General features: G+C 35.7%; 1 protein-coding gene and 2 pseudogenes across 4 annotated transcripts in view; 2 read left to right on the forward strand and 1 right to left on the reverse strand.

Moving 5' to 3' along the window:
• FUT8 (fucosyltransferase 8) overlaps positions 1 to 20,788 on the reverse strand; it is a 313,536-nt gene that overhangs the window by 104,332 nt on the left and 188,416 nt on the right. The gene's annotated exons all lie outside the window — the stretch shown is intronic.
• On the forward strand, positions 5,727 to 5,993 carry LOC129496304 (cytochrome c oxidase subunit 7B, mitochondrial-like; annotated as a pseudogene).
• On the forward strand, positions 13,909 to 15,532 carry LOC129496362 (importin subunit alpha-1-like; annotated as a pseudogene).

Genomic DNA, 20,788 nt, shown 5'->3' on the forward strand with positions numbered 1-20,788 from the left:
GAATTACAAAGCCTTAATTTGTATACATAGAGTGAATAATGATAAAATAAACAGAGTTGTTAGGTGCACAATTACCCAATTTATAAGCTCAAATGTGCATACATTCATAAATGAGGCATTTCCTGGTATACAGTTTTTAAAATTTGGCTTTTAATCTCTTTCTGAACTAGATGGCTGATTTCTAGGAAATAATTTGATAAGAGACTAAAACTACTACCTCTTAGAATTTATTTTTGAGAGCAATATGCCATAGGACAAGCATGCCCTTTTCCAGAACATACCTTAATGACAGAAAATTCCAGACAACACAAAAAAAAAATATGTCTAGGTTCTCTTCTTCATCTCATTTCCTCTTATATTGATGGAAAAAAATTAGTGTAAAAAAGGCAAGAAAAAACAGCATTAAATCATTTCAGTAGATTTCCATGAAGTACTAAATCCAATCTAATTTTAATAAAACATACATGAATTAGTAATTTATATTACATTATTATATATAATAATCTAATCCAACTGTGGATAAACTACAGATAAAAGTAATAGAGAAGCCAGTGTAAAAAAAAAAAAGTACACAATAAGGACTATTCTTTCCAAAACCATTCCAGAAAACAGTCAATCTGCAAGGACATTATCTGAATATTTAGGATTTGATTATGTTTTGCATCACACTAACTATGCAAAAGATATATAGGATATCTTCTGGCCAAGATGAAGCACAAGAGATTAAATTTACCATAATGTCTGAAACAACTGAAAAACCAGACAAAATATATGAAATAACAGTTTAATAAAACTGGAATCAGCCATTTGAAAGATGGAAAAATAGGTGGTTCCCCACTTCAGTCCCCTTCAGGGAAAGGGCAACTAGCAACTATATATAGACATTTGCAAAGATCCCAGAACATGGTGGTGAGGCTGAAGCATCCACTTTGGTTACAAAGAAAAAAAAAAAAAAAAAAAACCCAAAAAACAAAACAAAACAAAACGAGAAAACATCATTAGAATAAGATAAGAGGAGCAGTTTCATTTTGCCTCCTCCAGGTCAGTGCAGTGCTACACAAGTGGGTCCCCCCTGGGCCTACAGTTTCTCTAGCGAGAAAAGAAATAGTGCAAAGTGGGTATCAAGCTTCCCTCACATCACTGATGCCTCCTGGAATGTCCACTAAAGAAACGCCTCATGGAGACTACTGGAAGCAACAAGTGTGCAGATCTTGGCCAACTGCATTCCTGTTAGTTGTGGGGCCTAAACACAGATCTCAGTCCCTGGCTCTGATCATTTGCAGAGCTGAGCTAGTGCCTCCAACTGGCCAGGGAGCTTAAATGGCAATTCTGCTTTGTTTGGGCCCCCCGCTAGAGGGTTATCTTGGTGAGGAGCCCCACCTACACAAGAAGCAAGTCAGCAGCCTGCACAAATGCTGAGCATAGCCTCTGGCCCCACTTAAGTAGGAAGCCTGCCCTAAGCTGCCGGGTCTATATAGGGCATCCTATGACACACGAAAGCAGAGAAACAAGTCACTGGCCACAGCTAACTGCTGGGCATAGCCTTCAGGCCCACCCAACAGGGAAGCCTGACCAAAGATGCCAGGCAGCCATGGGCTGCATATAACACATTCTATGGCCTGCCTAGGCAGTAAAGCAAGTCAGTAGCCCCACCAAACTGCTAAGTAAGTTTGCCCCACCAAACTCCATAGCCTCCAGCTGCTCCTGCCTGAGAATTCTGGCCAGGATCCTGGCAGCCACAGACCCCATTCTATAGTTCCATTCAGGTAGGGAACCAGGTCCAGCAGCAGCATCCTACTGTTGAGCATAATTTCGATCCCTGCCTCAAAAAGTTGCCCATCTAGAGACCCTGGCTAGCTCTAAAGCTCAACCCGACAGCCCCATGCAGCAGCACAGACAGCCTATGGCTCCATCCAATTGCTGGCCATAGATTGCAGTCACCCAGACAGAATGCACAGCCAGTCACCCCACCTAATCACAAAGCAAAGCCTGTGGCTCCACCTAATCAGTGAGCCCCGAATGCAACCCTGCCTGATGATGGAGCACAGCCTCTAACCCCATCCAACTGTGGGGTACAGGTGGTAGTCCTTACTCAACCAGAAAGCCCAGCAAGAGACATTGTCAAACAGCAGAACACCACCAGTAGCTTGCTCAATTGTAGAGCCTAACGTGCAGCCCCATCCAACATAGGGCACAGCCTACAACCCCACCCAGTCAAGAAGCACAGCCTGAGTTCCCATCTGATTGCAAAGCCCTGTGTATGGCCTTAATTAAATGTAGAGTCGAGCCAGTGGCACCATTAAGCCAGGGGACACTGTTTGGGAAACTCCAAACGACAGGAGGCAAATCTGGAGTTCAGCATGTGGCCTTGCCCATCACAGAGTGCAACCAGCAATACCACCCTGCCAGGAAACATAGCCTGCAACCTGTCCAACCATATGTGATTGCAAAGCCCAGCAAGTAGCTCTGCCTGAACACCAATACAAGCCAGCAATTATGCTTGAACGCAGAGCCCAGCCATCAGACCTGACTGCAGAACACTGGCAATTCCCCACACCAACCTCAGAGCACAGACATCAGCCCCACCCAATTTGGGGCCCCTGAGAACAAGCACTGCCTTCAAGAAGCTGCTAGCAGCTGCCTGTGGAACCCCCCCACCCCCACCCCGCCGCCCCCGATTAGCTGAATGGCAAGGTCTTTCCCTGTCAAAGCAAATCTATAAAGTCTGGAAAGGAAACTGCTTCCTCAAATGAGCAAATACCAACATTAGAATATGAAGATTGGGGGCAGCCCCGGTGGCGCAGCGGTTTAATGCCACCTGCAGCCCAGGGCGTGATCCTAGAGACCCTGGATCGAGTCCCATGTCAGGCTTTCTGCATGGTGCCTGCTTCTCCCTCTGCCTGTGTCTCTGCCTCTCTCTCTCTCTCTCTCTCTGCGTCTCTATGAATAAATAAATAAAATATTTTTTAAAAAAAAGAATATGAAGATTGGGAAAAATCAAGTAAACATGAAAACTAATAAAGCTAATAATAAAGCTCCAATAGCCTTAAAGAAATAAAGATATAATTAATTAATTAATTAATTAACTGTCTAAAGAAGAATTCAGAATAAAGATATAATTAATTAATTAATTAATTAATTAGCTGTCTAAAGAAGAATTCAGAATAATCCTCTTAAAGGAATCTGCTAAGAGATTTGGACATCTAAGTTCAATGCAGCTTCACAGTCCTCAGAGTTTCAACCCAAAAAAAATCTTCTTTAAGGCAAATTATAATAAGACTATCTGGGGCAGCCCAGGTGGCTCAGCGGTTTAGCACTGCCTTCAGCCCAGGGTCTGATCCTGGAGACCTGGGATCAAGTCCCACATTGGGCTCCCTGAGTGGAGCCTGCTTCTCCCTCTACCTGTGTCTCTGCCTCTCTCTCTCTCTGTGTCTCTCATAAATAAATAAATAAAAATCTTTAAAAAAATATATAAAACTATCTAAAATCAAACACAAAAAATTTTAAAAGCAGCAAGAGGAAAAAAAATTCCTCACATACAAGTGAACCTCCATGAGGCTATCAGCGGCTTTCTCAGTAGAAACCTTACAGATTAGGAGAGTGGGATACTGTTTTCAAAGCACTATAAGAAGAATACTACCAATCAAGAATACTTTATTTGGCAAGGCTGTCCTTCAAAAATGAAGTAGAGGTAAAGAATTTCCAAGAACAACAAAAGTTGAGGGAGTTCATTACCATGAGACTAACCTTACAAGAAATGGTAAAAGTTCTTTAAGCTGAAATGAAAAGATGCTAATTAGTAACATGAAAACATAAAAATATAAAACACAATGGTAAAGGAAGTATATAACCAAATTCAGTATACTACAGTACTGTAATATGGTAGTGTTTTAATCATTTCATTCTGGTATAAAAGTTAAAAGATCGTAACTACAATTATTTGTTAATTACTATACAATATAGAGATATAATTGTGACATCAAAACATAAAATGTGGGGAGAGAGTAAAAAGGGAGAGAGAGGTTTTTTTTTTTTTGTATGATAAACTTAAGTTGTAATCAGTTTAAAATGGACTGCTAGATCTTCATGGTGTTTCATTTAACTCTCATGGTAACCACAGAACAAAAACTAACAGCAGATACACAAAAGGTAAAGAGAACAGAATCAAAGAATACCATCGAGTAAAATCATCAATCACAAAGGAAAACAGCAAGAGAGGAAGAAGGCCGGGGCGGGGTGGGGGGGTGGGGGGGTGGGTTAACAAAACAGTCAGAAAAATAATATGATGACATTAGTGTTTACTTATCAATAAGTACTTTAAATGTAAATGGATTAAATTCTCCAGTCAAAAGGAATAGACTAACTGGTTAAAAAAACAAGATCTAAGTATATGTTGCTTATAATACTTACATCAGCTTTAAGCACACATACAGGCTTACAGTGAAGGATGAAAATTGATATTCCATGAAAATGGTAACCAGAAGAGAACAAAGGTAACTATACTTATACCAGACAAAATAGACTTTAAGTCAAAAACTATAAAAAAAAGACAAAGAAGCTCATTATAAAATGATAAAGAGGTCAGTCCTCTAAGAGTATGTAACAAATGTAAATATATATGTCCCTAGAATTAGAGCACTTAAATACATTAAGTATTATCAAACCTAAAGGGTGAAACAGACAATAACAATAGCAGATTCCACTACTATTGTGGGAACCCCATCTCCAACAATGGGCTGATCATTCAATCATAAAATTAATAAGGAAATATTAGACTTGAACTATACTTTAGACAAAATGGACTTCATCGACACATACAGAACAGTCCAACCAACAGCAGCAGAATATACATTCAAGCACAGATGAAACATTTTCTGGGACAGATCATATTTTATTTTATTTTTTATTTTTTTAAAAAGATTTTATTTATTTATTCATGAGACACACACACAGAGAGAAAGAGAGAGAGAGAGAGAGAGGCAGAGACACAGGCAGAGGGAGAAGCAGGCTCCATGCAGGGAGCCCGATGTGGGACTCGATCCGAGGGCTCTAGGATCATGCCCTGGGCCGAAGGCAGACGCTCAACTGCTGAGCCACCCACGCGTCCCAGATCATATTTGAAGTCACAAAAAATGTCTTAGCAAATTTAGAAAATCATACCAAGAATCTTTCCTGATCAAATGGTATGAAATTAGAACTAGGTAACAGGAGAAAAAAGGAGATATTCACAAATATGTGAAAACAAAACCCCACACTCCTGAGAAAAAAATGGGTCAAAGAAAAAAATCAAAAAGGAAATTTTTAAAATCTTGAAACAAATGAATATGGAAAGCCAACATACCAAAACATAGGGGATAGAGAAAAGCAGATCTAAGACAGAAGTTGGTAGCAATAAAAACTTAGATTAAGAAATGAGACATTCAAATAAACAATCTAAATTTATATTTTAAGGAAATGGAAAAAGAACAAACTAACTCCAAATAAGCAGAAGGATAGAAAGAAATAACAAAAATCTGAGCAGAAAGAAAATGAAATAGAAAAAAGGAAAGAATAAGACATTAATGAAACTAAAAGTTGGTTTTTTGAAAAAATAAGCAAAATTAACAAACCTTTAGCTAGATTTACCAAGAAAAAAAAAAGACCAAAAAAATTAGGTTTTTCAGGGCTTTTGGCACGAAGTGCAGCAAACCAACAGCTGCAGTTGCCACCATTCTATCTTCAGCTTCATGGTGTTTCCCACAGCCAAAAACATTCTAAGTTGTCTCCAAGTTCAAAGCATTCAGCAAACAATAGCAAAATAGAGCCATCAGAAAGGGGCATCTGATTTCCTTGGCAAATATGGCTATGCTGTATTAGCTAACAGAGCTACTTTCTGTGTTTCTGTATGGGCATACACAGAAACACAAATTGGAATAGAATGGGACCTGTATCCTGCTGGCGTAGTCATCCCAAAGGAATGAAGAAATCAGTATTGTTTCAAAGCCAACTCATGATTGATGCCAAGTAAAAGTACTGCACACCCATTAAAATATGGCATGATTGAAGAAATAAGGTATAGTTGAAACCTTAAAAACAATTAATGAAAAAAGAGAAGACATTATAACTGATCTCAGAAATTCAAAGAGTTGTAAGAGACTACTATGAATTAATTACATGCCAATAAATCAGACAACCTAGGAGAAATGAGTAAATTCTTTAAAAAGTACAATGTATCAAGAAATAAAAGATCTGAATAGACTAATAATGAGCAACAAGATTAAGCAAGTAACCAAAAATCTCCCAACAAAGAAATGCTCAGGACCAGATGCCTTCAAGGGCAAATTCTACAAAACATTTTTTAAAAATGCCAATCCTTTTTAAACTGTTCTAGAAAACTAAAGTAAGGGAACACTTGCAAATTCATTTTGCAAAGCCAGCATTACCAGAGCCAGATAAGGACACTACAAGGAAATAACAATACAAGCCAATATTCCTGATGTATATAGATGAAAATTTTCTCAACAAAATACTAGCAAACCAAATTAAACAGCACATTAAAAGGATCATATACCATGATCAAGTGGGATTCATTCCTAGCATGCAAGGATGGTTCAATGTATGTGATTAAGTAGGATACATCACATTAATAGAATAAACTACAATAATCCTATGACTATCTCAATAGTTTCTGAAAAAGCATTTGATAAAATTCAACATTCTTTCATGGTAATATGTCTTCACAAAGTGGGTATAAGAGGCCATATATGACAAGCCTACAGCTAACATAATGGTAAAAGGTGGAATGCTTTTCCTCTTAAGATCAGAAACAATATAAGAGAGCCCACTGTCACTATACCTATTCAATGTAGTTTGGAACTCACAGCCAGAACAATCAGGCAAGAGAAATAAATAAAAAGCACCCAACTAGAAAAGAAAAAGTAAAACTGTCTTTGTTTGCAGATAATATAACCTTATATATAAAAAATCCTAAAGACTCCACCAAAAATTGTTAGAACTAATCAATAAATTCAGTAAAGTAGCAGGATACAAAAGAAACAGAAAAATCAGTTGCATTTCTTTACGCTAATAATGAAACATCTGAAAAACAAATTTAAAAAGTCTATTCACAATAATACCAGAAAAATAAAATATTTAAGAATAAAACGGGGGTGAAAAATTTGTACACTGAAAACTGTAAGACTTGGATGAAAAAAGATACAAATAGAAAAATACTCATATTCTTAAATCAGAAAAATTAATGTAAAATATCCATGCCACTTAAGCTATGTATAGATTCAACACAATCTCTGCCATAATTCCAATGTAATTTTTCACAGAAATAAAAAAAAATCCTAAAATTTGTATAGAAACACAAAGACACTGAATAGACAAAGCAATACCAAGAAAGAATAAAGTTGGAGGCATCACACTTCCTCATTTCAAGCTATATTACAAAGCTATAGAATTTAAAGCAGTATGGCATGGCATAAAAACAGATATACAGACCAGAATCAAGAGCTCAGAAATAAATCCTTACATATATAGTCAACTAATATTTAACAAGGGAGCCAGGAATACTCAATGGGGAAAGGATAGTTCTCTCTAAGGAATGATGCTGGAAAAAAAACTGGATAACCATATGCAAAAGAATGAAACTGGATCCCTATCTTACCACCATTCATAAAATTTAACTGAAAATGTATTAAAAACTTGAATGAAAGACCTAAAATCATAAAGCTCTAGAAGGAAATAAAGGACACTCAACACTGGTCTTAGCAATGATATTTTTTGGATGTGGTACCAAAAGCATAAGCAACAAAAGCAAAAATCAACAACTGGACTACATCAAATTAAAAAGCTTTTGCACAGCAATCAAAATGATCAAAAGAATGAAAAGGCAATCTATTGAAGGGGAGAAAATATTTGCAAACCATGTATCTGGATAAGGGGTTAATATCAAATATCTATTAATACTCTTGCAACTCAGGAGCAAAAACATCATCATCTGATTAAAAATTTAGGAAAGGTCTTGAATACACATTTTTTTCAAAGCCAATATATAAATGTCTGACATTTACAAAGGTATATGCAAGATGATTAACATTACTAATCATGATAGAAATGCAAATTAAAACCACCTCACACCTATTAGAATGGTTATCAAACAGACAAGAAATAACAAGTGCTAGTGGAGGATGTGGAAGAAAGGAAAACGTTGATACTGCTGGTAGAAATGTAAATTGATTCAGTCTTTATGGAAAACAGTATGAACATTTCTTACAAATTTAAAATAGGACTACCATATGATCCAATAATCCATTCGGTTTATATCCAAAGTAAATAAAAATCAGTATCTCAAAGAAATACCTGCATTCCCATGTTCTTTGCAGCATTATTCACAATACTTAGGGCACAAAACTTAAGTGTCTGTTGAAGGATGAATAGATAAAGAACATATGGTATGTATATATGGTGCATGTGTGTGTATTGGCATATATATATACACACACTATATACACACATACCCACCATACATACCATATACTCTTTATTCATCCATAATTATATATATACACACACACACACACACACCTTTACATGAAATATAAAAATTACAAACTCACAAAAAATGGAGTGTAGACTGGTAGTTACCAAGGACTGAGGTTTGGAAAAAATGGGAAAATGTTGGTCAAAGGGTATAAACTTACAGTCCTAAAATAAATAAAGTCTGAAGAATTTAATGTACAGCACAGTGACTATAGTTAACAATACTGTATTCTATACTTGAAAATTTCAAAGAAAGTAGATCTTTAATGTTCTCACTACAAAAAAATTATAATTATGGGTTGAGATGGTTGTGTTAACTAACCTTTCAGTGGTAATCATTTTATAATATAGATATGTATTAAACCATGTTGTACACCCTAACCTTGCACAGTGTTTTATATCAGTTACATCTCAATAAAGCTGAAAAAAACACTAGAATCAGACAATAAAGGTCAGTGATTCTCAGAGAAGGGAATACAAATGATCACAGCCATTCTATTGCCCCAGTTTACTGTCTTGAGAGCTTCCTGACTACATCTGGAGTGATGGAGCTGAGTCTAGCTGTCTCAGAGTATGGATGACCAGAGTACCACAGAAGAGAGAAGTGAACAGGGAGAAAACTCCAGAGATATGCATAGGTCTACTTGACAATCAGCATGTGTATGTAAGGAAACTTCTGAGGGCTGGGAAAATAATTCTCTAAAAGAATTAATGAAGGGATGCCTGGGTGGCTTGGTGGTTGATCATATGCCTTCGGCTCAGGGCATGATCCTGGAGTCCTGGGATCGGGTCCCACATCGGGCTCCCTGCATGGGGCCTGCATCTCCCTGTGCTTGTGTCTCTGCCTCTGTGTGTGTGTGTGTGTGTCTCTCATGAATAAATAAATAAATAAGTCTTTAAAAAAAAAAAGAATTAATGAAATCAGTGCTTGGCATTCCCTGGGTTAGGAACAATTCTTGATCTTACCAGGTAAGATTCATTGTATACACCAAAAGTTATAGAACTCCCCCGAATAAAACATTTGACAAAAATCTTTATTAAAAAACATGAAGGTGCCCTACTAATACCCAACATAAGTCCCACTCTTCAAGGAAGTCAGTGGACCTGTCCAAAAATATGAAAACCAGTAAATTCTTACTTTCTAGTCAGAATATGAAAAAAACAGTGAATTCGTAGCTAAGTGGAATGATTACACAGTGCTCTCAGAAAAATTAAACTTTTATCATCAGAAATATATTTAATAATTGATTTAAAACAGGTTGCTTTCTTAAACAGTTTCAACAATTATGCCATGAATATTGGAATAATAAAGACCTTAATTAAGAAAAAGAACCTAGGTACAAATAAACAATATTAGGAATGTAAAGGGAATTATACACATAGATCAAGAATATTAAAAATTAATCACAAAATACTATAAACATTTTCAGGCACTTAACTTAAAAACATGGAAAAAGTAAATAATTTCTAGAAGTTAAATTACCAAATAGATTAAAAAGAAACAAATTGAATCAGTAGTCAAAAATCTACTGAATTAAAAAAATGCTAGGTCCAGGCATTTTTATAGATGAGTTATAAAAATCTTCATACAACAATTATCTGAATTGAAGTTTTCTATGGAATATAAGAGAGGATGCTCCAAAATTCTATTCCTAAGATTAGGATAAGGTTGATATAGAAGGAATAAAAAGATCAAGAAAAGGAAAGTAAAAGGCCAATTCAATTTAAAACTTATTTTCAAAATCTCAAGTGATATATTAACAAGTACAGCAATGTATTTAAAATTACATCATGACTATTCATTTTTTTTGTTTTTTTTTAATTTTTTTTCATCATGACTATTCAAACTTTATCCAAGAATAACAGCTGATTTATGATTAGAAAAGCTATTTCTTGTCATTATACCTATCCATTTAACCTAATGTGAAGAAATTCAAAATGGAATGGAAGAAGGAGTACAAGGGTCAAGGAACCACATCAGCTTCAATAGAATAAACACATGGGATAATCTGTATCCAACTTCAGCTCTAGATACTGTAATATCAACATTAAATAGAGGTCTCAGGTCAATTCTCCCAGGAAATCTGTGACCATGTTTGTTTTGACAAGTGAAATAGAAAATGTAAATTTGGCCATTCTTTCATCATCCAACAAGCCTTAGACAGAACAATCTAGACTGACAGTTGTCCCTGTTCACTTCAAATGTGACAACACCCCTGGTAAAAGAAGGCATTTTGGATAAAACACAAAAATTAAGATAATGAACGATTGTTGTAAAATTTGAAGGTTTTATCTCCAGATTTTTTTTGACAAAAGTGTAATTACTTATTTATTTGCTTATTCATTGTACTGTTAATTTTCCTTTAATCTTATTCACTTAAAGTTTCTTTGAAAATATAGTACATGAATAGAGGTTTATTTCTTTTTTAAGGTACAAGATTACATATAATGAATAACAAGTCCAGTCCCCATGGACCCTCAGTAGAAGCTGTGTCTTCTACTTCACTGTTGGCAGTGTTTTAGGTATTTTTCTAAAAATGTAAAACACATACACACACACACACAGAGCTATAAAACATTCATTTTACAGAAATATCATAATCTATTCAACGTATCCCCTATTGATGGTGATTTTGGCTGTTTCTATAACCACATATTTAAAGTAAAAGTTTGTTTCTCCTCTCTGCTACATGCAAATTGGTGAGGGCACTATTTTATATATAACATATGACACATTCTCTGCCACACAGTAATTGCTTCATAAATATTTTTTTAATAAATGAACTAACAAATCACTATTTATCAGAGCTAAGGGGAAAAAGAAGAAGGTGTAAAGGAAGGGGAAAACAATAAAGCTCTGTTATGTAGCCAGCTAAAGATCAGTGAGAAGTGAAAATAAAGCACTTGTGAAATTGAAATCTGAGTAGATGGAAAATTCAATTACTTTTTCAAAAATCCAATTGCCACATTTGTTTTTATAAATTCATGCTTTTCATTAAGAATGAACACTTAAAAAAAGATTTATTTATTTAAGACATAGAGACAGAGAGATTGAGCAGGGAGAGGGGCAGAGGGAGAGGGACAAGCAGAGCTGAGCAGGGAGCCAGATAAGGGACTCAATCCCAGGACCCCAAGATCATGACCTGAGCCAAAGGCAGATGTTTAACCAACAGAGCCACCCTGCCATGCCCTGAGAATGAACACTTTAAATGGAAGAAAATGCCCAAAACACAGGTTGTAAAAAATTTGGACATTCTATTCTAGGTTTTTTGGTTAAAATAAATGTCCAATGCTGGACATGGATAATAATGCCTTATTATCAAGTTATTCTTCTGTTAATACATCTATCATTTTTTGGAGAAATTCCTACATTCCAACATTTCTCAATAGTACCAGCTAATTTTCTTCATGTACTCAAATGGCATGAAATCTTTGGTGAGATTATCTTCTGGGCAGATTTATAGACCACTGAATTTTTGTCAAAGCTTATATACAAAGACCTGATAAACTATTATTGGAAATCTCTTCTTACAAATTAAGAAGACAGTGAATGGTTTTATTAAGAAATGGAAAGACCTCAATAGCCCGCCAAATCATGCTACTAAGATTCTTTAGATGCAAGGTTTGAAGGTAGAAAAAAAAGGTAACACTACTAGTTTACTAAGTGAAGCAGAACCCTTAAGATAAAATGTTGAAAAGCGACTTGGAAACCTTGCAAACCACAGAGTATCTCTGGATGTCTGGCCCAGCAATATATCCTCAAATTCTTCTAAGCACAGACTTCCTTCAAGGTGGTAGATCAGGCCTTTATATGACATAGGTCCAAACTTGAGTAGCTTGCCTATACCAGCCATTCCCTAGCATGAGTAAGAATTTAGAAAATTTCAGAAAATACTCATAAGCAAACTGGGAATATATTAAAGTAATTAAAATGACATTTTGGAAAATAAATTTCTAAAAGGGTATTTTTTTTTGTCTCCTTTCAGGTACACCTTCATTTTTTTTAAAAAATGCTTACAAGAAATGCTGTTAAAAGTATGCATGGAAAGGAGGAAACTGCAAGCATTCTCGATGAATTTAGGTTTTCTTTTCCCCTCTCTTCCTCCATCAAATTTCTTTTTATAAAAATGATTACCTTCTTTATATGCCTGATATTAGAGTGGGCAGCATATTCTGAAAACCATGTTTTCTGTTTACTAGTGCTGATGATTGTTTTTGCTTATTTCTCATTTACAAGGTGAAAAACAGCTGAAGCAAAAATTAAGTTTTGTGTTCAGAGGCTTGTAAAAAATTGCAAACAATAGTTTAGTTTTTGAAATAAGTAAGTGTACTATTATGGAAACCTAACATTATTATTTTCTTCCACATTTCAATGACGACAATAAACTAAGAAACGAGGGTAAGACTTCTACCAAACAAAAACACTAAAAGCTAAATTAGTCTAGATTTAATAGATGCATACACATATTCTTTTCTCCCAAAAGTACATATATATATATACACAGACATATCTAAAAGTAGAAACATGTATACTTATATTCATAATAGAACTCTGAAATTAAATTGGCAGACTGCTACGACTATAATGTTTCTCATATAAGGGTAGGTAGGGCACATTAGTTTGTCTGAATGCTTATCACCAAGCTGCTTATTTATTTCTAAAGTACTCAAGTTTGCAAGCAAATTTTTAAAAAAATTTATTCCCAGGCACCTCAGTGGCTCAGTCAATTAAGCATCTGCCTTCAGCTCAGGTAATGATTCTGGAGTCCCAGGATTGAGCCCTCCATCGGGTTCCCTGCTTGGTGGGGAGCCTGCTTCTCCCTCTGCCTCTGCTCCTCCCCTGGTCATGCTCTCTCACACACTCTCACGCTCTCTCACGCTCTCTCTCTCTCTCAAATCAATCAATCAACCCCCACTCTTGTTTGTTCTAACATGAATAATGAAAATGGCAATATAGTTATAACAGCTATTATAATATATGCTACTCCCATTATCTTCAAGACACTGTGTTTAGCCTTTAAGAGAACTATTTCATTTACAACTCATAATAATCATGAAAAAGGAATTTATTCTTAGAGACGAGGAAATGAAGTTTAAAAAGGTTAAGCAACTTTGTTCAAAGTTCCAAAGCTAATATGTGGTGCAGCCAGAATTGGGAGTTCAGGCCTTTATTATTCTTCCTGGTAGTCAACAGAATAAAATAAAACCTATTAAGAATAAATTTACTATAAGGTAGCATAAGTTGTAAATATTTAACTCGGACACCGTCTTTGGGCTGATCCGTGGTGCATGTTTTGAGGGCAGCTGACCCGCAGCCTACGCGTACCGCCTCCCGTGGAAGCCTGAGCCAGCTGTGGAGCTTTCTCCCTTTGTCTCATAATGATGTCCATCAACGAGAATGCTAATTTACCAGGTGCCCACCTTAACAGATTCAAGAACAAGGGGAAAAACAGTATAGAAATGAGGTGGCACCGAATAGAAGTTGATGTGGAGCTGAGGAAAGCTAAGAAGGATGACCAGATGCTGAAAACGAGAAATGTAAGCTCATTTCCTGATGATGCTACCTCTCCACTGCAAGAAAACCGCAACAACCAGGGCACTGCAAATTGGTCTGTTGATGACATTGTCAAAGGCATAAATAGCAACAATTTGGAAAGCCAGCTCCAAGCTACTCAAGCTGCTAGGAAACTACTTTCTAGCGAAAAACAGCCCCCCATAGACAACATAATCCGGGCTGGTTTGATTCCAAAATTTGTGTCCTCCTTGGGCAGAACTGATTGTAGTCCTATTCAGTTTGAATCTACTTGGGCCCTCATTAACATTGCTTCTGGTACATCAGAACAGACCAAGGCTGTGGTAGACGGAGGTGCTATCCCAGCATTCATTTCTCTGTTGGCATCTTCCCATGCCCACATCAGTGAACAAGCTGTATGGGCTCTAGGAAACATTGCAGGTGATTGTTCAGTTTTTCCAGACTTGGTTATCAAGTATGGTGCAGCTGACCCACTGTTGGCTCTCCTTGCAGTTCCTGATATGTCATCTTTAGCATGTGGCTACTTATGTAACCTTACTTGGACACTCTCAAATCTTTGTTGCAACAAGAATCCTGCACCCCCGTTAGATGCTGTTGAGCAGATTCTTCCTACCTTAGTTCGTCTCCTGCAACATGATGATTCAGAAGTATTAGCAGATACCTGCTGGGACATTTCCTACCTTACTGATGGTCCAAATGAACGGATTGAAATGGTTGTGAAAACAGGAATTGTGCCCCAACTTGTGAAGCTTCTAGGAGCTACTGAATTACCATTGTGACTCCTGCGCTAAGAGCTATAGGAAATATTGTCATTGGGACACATGAACAGACTCAGATTGTAATAGATGCAGGAGCACTTGCTGTCTTTCCCAGCCTGCTAACGAACCCCAAAACTAATATTCAGAAGGAAGCTACATGGACAATATCAAACATCACAGCTGGTCACCAGGACCAGATACAGCAAGTTGTGAATCATGGATTAGTCCCATTCCTTGTTGGTGTTCTCTCTAAGGCAGACTTTAAGACACAAAAGGAAGCTATATGGGCTGTGACCAACGATACAAGTGGTTGAACAGTTGAACAGATTGTATACCTGTTCATTGCGGCATAATAGAAACATTGATGAACCTCTTAACTGCAAAAGATACCAAAATTATTCTGGTTATTCTGGATGCCATTTTAAACATCTTTCAGGCTACTGAGAAACTAAGTGAAACTGAGAAACTTAGTATAATGACTGAAGAATGTGGGGGTTTAGACAAAATTGAAGCTCTACAAAACCATGAAAATGAGTCTGTGTACAAAGCTTCATTTAGTAAACTTGACTGAGAAGTATTTCTCTGTAGCAGAAGAGGAAGATCAGAATGTTGTGCCTGAAACTACCTCTGAAGGCTATACATTCCAAGTTCAGGATGGCACTCCTGGTACCTTTAACTTTTAGATTGTACAGCTAAGACAGAAAGTTGTTTGTTGTGTACTCTGGTAGAAGTTTGTCTTAACAGTTTCTCTACTAAGAACTCTTTTTAAATGTGTTTTGTTATTGTAGCACTTTTTACAACGAAACTATACTTGACCAGTTCCGAACTGTACAAACTGTATGAAGCTCCTCCTTTCAGTGGGCTTCTTATTTCTATGTTGAATCTCCTATCTTACAGTGTCCTGTAAATAAAGATTAAATTCCACCCTTAAAATAAATAAATAAATAAATAAATAAATAAATAAATAAATAAATAAATAATCAATCTGACTCAATGTTACCCTGATTTAGTTATCCATATTGGTCAGTGTGGAGCCAAATATCCTCAGCTGTTTTAAGATAGGTGGAAAGAGTTTCTGGGCCACCAAAGAAATATTACACTATGCCCTTTACCCCAAGCCATACTCTGGGATATACATCATTCTAGTAAGTATGGATAAATTAGATGATTAATCATTACTATCACTGTAAAGATCGTTCAAATCAGTGCCTTTTTAACTGCTGGTTAGGTACACTACAGTGGTTTTAGAGTAAGACAGATCTTGATCAGGGTCCTACTAGCTGTGTGACTCTGAAGTTATCTAGCCTAAGCTCCTGTTTCCTTATATAGTAACACAAACTGTGATCATATCTTACTTTTCCATGTGTACCTGAAAGATTTTTCCATCATGTCTCAAAGTAAAGGCTGTAAAAAGAGAAAAAAGAAAGAAAAACAACAGTACACAAAGACTCATTTTGAGGACTAAATGCTCCAAAATAGTAGAGGCTCAATAAATGTTACCTATTAACATTTATTTATACTGTGTTCTATTGTTGAACAGCACAGAACACTGTGGAATAACTTTATGGTACATCCCTAAAATTTTATAAAGATTATAAAGAATATGATTACACCTTCTTCTTATGAATTATGCTACTGAGCTGACTGGTCTACAAAAAATTTAGTAAAATTCTATATATTCAAATAAGTGTTTACATAGGACCATGCTTGGAAAACTCAATATACTAGAATATAGTAAGTCCTCTGAGAGAAAATAATCACTAATATTAAGCTACTATTTTTTTTAACAAAAGAATCTCTTGGGTCATCAAAGAATTATGTAGTTTCTATCTGTTTCTTATGGCATCTTGGAGATGTTAGCTGAAAACTATCAAAATAATAAATAGTAACTTCCCTAGTTATTCTGCACACTCACATCATGGTCTGCTAAGAAAATTTGAAGGAACATGAAAGAAGGATGGCTTTTAAAAATTTCAGTAACATTAAAATAGCTTATCATATAAGAAAGATAATCCTTCTCCAGAACAATAGTCTTGGTAACTGCAATAAATGAATTAACAGCTTTTGAAAGAATACTATATAAATTATATGACAATATCAAGAATTTTAACTGAACACTGCTGCTGTCAAAGCAATGATTAATAAGTACATTTAATCTTCAAATTATGCATACTCACATCCAAGTAAAAAATGTGGTTTTTATTATAGGAGATCTACAGTTGAAATCATAACACATCAAAATTATAACTTTCCATTTTGCATACATATGTGCATGTGGTAATTTCTGAGTACATTTATTTAACCTGGTTAAAAAAATCATTCCTAAAATTAAAAATATAATAAAAAATCCCAACAGAATCTAAAGGGACCAAAAATTAATTTCAATTTGACTGGAAAGGTTTTAGATTCCAGATCACCAGTTTATCAGGTCATTTATAAACTTCATTTCCATTGTTACAGGTTTGTTTTTCCTAGCCCAGATAATATGATTCATGTTCATACTTTAAGAAACACAGAATAATTATCAGTCCCAGCAGTAATATTTTAGAGTATAAATGATAGAAGAAAATGCCGTGAAAAATAAACAGATGACTCTCACCAAGTTCTTTGATAAAGAATATATGTCAAATTCTACTTAATGCAAAGTGACCTTTCTTCTCAAAATCAGGTAACTGGTTTGAAACTACTACTAACCAGACTGAAGAATATCATGGAAATGAGAAAAAGAAAATGACACTTTATTTTTAGGAAGAAGTGAACCCTGGAAACAAGTTTCCCCTATCATTTCACCTCAAAAAAGAAAATCTAATACTTTCAGTTCATATTAAAATAGTCAAATAGACACAAGACAGTTCAAGATAATTCCGTATTTAAATACTTTTGAAATGTGGCTAATGAAATTTAGTTTATTATATCCATTCATGTTAATGATACTCTGACCCTTAGTGACAGATTTAAGGATTAATAAACAACAAAGATTAGATATTCTAATTTGCATTTTAGAAATTCACATTTAAAAGCAATTTTTCACTTAATTTTTTAATTACTTTTTTAAAAAAGATTTCAGTTATTTGAGAGAGAGAAAGAATGAAAGAGCAAGAGTGAGGAGGCAGAGAGAGGGAAAGGCTGACTCTGAGCTAAGCATGAGACTGATGTAGGGGGTAAGGGGCAGGCAACACAAGCTACCCAGGCACCTCTCTATACTTATAATAGAGATTTCTTAGTCAAATTGGCAGTGTAAGTTTCATTAGAAAAGTGCATTTCAGAAAAGCATATCATCTCACAACTATTTTAATTTTTTATAAAATCAAAAATTATCTTCTTTACAAAGATATTAAGCAGACAAGTTTAGTCTGTATCTTTACTTTGTGAAATACAGAATCTACAGTGCTATGATAAAACTGAACATTTCAAAAGCAAAAAAAATCTTGTTTGCTAAAGGAATAATTATCCCTCTTTCAAAATAAAAGTAGTAGATTCCTCACTTAACCTCAAAATTTATTTTAGTTGTTATATTATTCTTTATTTATAGTAGTGGATATTTTCCTTACTCTGCTTTTTCACTTGGCAAAAGTAAATATAAGGCATCTATATGTGCATTGGCACATAAAGACTCATAAAAGGAGTGGAGTCCAGGTGACTGTTTTACAGTGATTCAAGTAAATCAAGAAAAATACATGGTAAAGATCAACAAGCAATGTAAGATTAGCTTGGAAATCCTATGGTATTATGGTGGGGATGATAAACAGTACTGAGGCCTGGAAGGACTGATCAATTGCCTGAACTAGTTGTAAGAAACTATACTGGATCCATCATATGTGAATACAATGGGAAAGAAACTACCAAAATAATATACACAGAATTTACTCTTTGGAGACATGGTCTCACAGCCCTGTGCAGTTCTGATTTAATAAATATTAATATTTACAAGAATGTACCCTTTCCTAAAAGGGGTCATTTATATTACATCTGGGACTATGAAGATTCTGGAATCCCAGACAGAACATTCCATTCATTTAAGGCAATCGCTCCACTTTTTGACATAATCTACAGGTGGTCTTCACTGACTTAGCCTTAATCGGGCCTCAGAATGCTTTAGAGTACTTTAATCACTTTATGTATTTGGTCTTCAATCCAATTCAATTTTATTGAATATTTACTATGGCTTAAAATTGTACCTGACAGTAGGACAAATATCAGGGGATACATGATAGGTAAAACAGGTATCCAACACTTATCCTATCTTTAAAAAGCTGTCTAGTAGGGAAAGGCCAGGGTGAAAAGTGCAACACAAATTTGTGTCTAGGTAGCAAAGAGGAGAAAGTGATTAGACTATGGAGTTACTATACAGATTGAGGAGAGGCAAAGGTGGCTTTACAGAAAGGGTAATGCATGAGTTATATTTTAAAGGATAAACTAGAACTAGGCCAAAGGAATGGAAAGCATTCTATAGGTAGAAACAACAACACATGCAAAGGACTGGTGGTATAAAATGGAGTAACAGCAGCTCAGTACTACTGATTTGATAGTGGACATAGTGGAAAATGAAAGCAAAAAAGATAGGTAAGAGCCAGATCATAAAGACCTCTTATGCCATCCAAAGGAGGTTAAATGTTTATGATTGTATGCCACTAAAGGGTTTTAAACAAGTTGTGGCAAGATAATATTGTCAAGAGCATTCACATCAGCTGTATTACAGGGAATAGAAGACAGGGAAGGAGGCAGACCAATCACTATGGCAGTGATAGTTAGAACTAAGAGAGCAGTAATTATGGCAAGAGATGCTGAGGAGTTTGATGGCATACTACTAGATAGAATCTGGGGAAAAGAATCTCTTTCTGCTCCTTTACTTCCATAACAAATCCAGAGTAAAATCATAAAAGATAATAGATGTGAAGAGAAATACTGTTTAAGAAGTAAAAGGAAAGAACTGAGACTTCAGGAGATTACCTCTCTCATCAATTTAGAGAACTGGGATTCCTAAGTGAATCAAAGATACTGCCTTTAAGAAATAGTTGATGAATCTTATAAAAAACAACAACAATAATGAATAGGAAAGGAGAGGGCAATCAGGTTCTTTTCTCTTTCTTTCTTTTCTTTTTTTTTTTTTTTTTTTTAGAGATTTTATTTATTTATTCATGAGAGAGACACAGAGAGAGGCAGAGAAACAGGCAGAGGCAGAAGCAAGGCTCCATGCAGGGAGCCCGATGTGGCACTCGATCCTGGGACTCCAGGATCACACCCTGGACCGAAGGCAGGCGCTCAACTGTTGAGCCACCCAGGCATCCCTGGTTCTTTCCTCTTCACAAACAATATTAATCCTTTAAAATGGTACAGAAATATAATAATCATGATGACAATAATAATAATAATACATCTGGTAATTTTGATGATTAGCCAGATTTTATTTTTATTTTTTATTTTTTTTATTTATTTACAATAGTCATACAGAGAGAGAGAGAGAGGCAGAGACACAGGCGGAGGGAGAAGCAGGCTCCATGCACCGGGAGCCTGACGTGGGATTCGATCCCGGGTCTCCAGGATCGCGCCCTGGGCCAAAGGCAGGCGCCAAACCGCTGCGCCACCCAGGGATCCCGATTAGCCAGATTTTAAATCGATTCTGAATCTAACATGAAAGAATGCTTTTAAAAAAAGGCATAGGTTAATATCATATTTTTAAATTAATTATACCATATACTGGTAGTACATAATGCCTGACCTACTTGGAATTCAGCTAAGAGCAATGAAATGAGCCAAACATCTTCTGAGTAGTAAGGTAGATAAAAAGTCTCAGCACTAGAACCTATTTGGTAACTGCCAATAAGACAGGGAAAATGGACAAAAGGGAAGCCTACCCACTAGAAGGGAGAAAAAAGTATTGGTAGAAAAACTTCACCAGTTATAACAGTGAATATTTACTTTTAAGAGCAAAAATGGTATCCTAAAACTACTCAATGGAAATTTTAGTTTT

This window comes from Nyctereutes procyonoides, unplaced genomic scaffold (genome assembly GCF_905146905.1).
Source record: "Nyctereutes procyonoides isolate TBG_1078 unplaced genomic scaffold, NYPRO_anot_genome, whole genome shotgun sequence".
Classification (NCBI taxonomy): Eukaryota; Metazoa; Chordata; class Mammalia; order Carnivora; family Canidae; genus Nyctereutes; species Nyctereutes procyonoides.